Here is a 330-nt window from a genome sequence, read left to right as displayed (position 1 = left end):
ACAGTGAGCTGATTTTAACAGATTACATTATGATGCTTGTTTTTCTTTCTTTGGTTTTTGTTTATTTTACAAGATGACTGGAAAATTCAGTATAAGTGTTGAACATACAGGTTACACTAAACATTGCACTTCATTCACACAACCACTTTGTATTCTACCACTAATCTACTACCACTTAGATTATTTTGCTATATATATATTTAAAAAAAGAAATATATAATTTCCCCCAACATCAAATATAAACTTTGCTAAACTTTTGCTAAGTTAGCAAAAGTTTAGCAAAGTTTATATTTGATGTTGGGGGAACATCAACATATATATATATATATA

This window comes from Pundamilia nyererei, unplaced genomic scaffold, assembly GCF_000239375.1.
Source record: "Pundamilia nyererei isolate P.nyererei 1_Seehausen unplaced genomic scaffold, PunNye1.0 scaffold00040, whole genome shotgun sequence".
NCBI classification, from domain to species: domain Eukaryota; kingdom Metazoa; phylum Chordata; class Actinopteri; order Cichliformes; family Cichlidae; genus Pundamilia; species Pundamilia nyererei.
The sequence above is the reverse complement of the archived record's forward strand: the minus strand, read 5'-3'. Positions refer to the sequence as shown.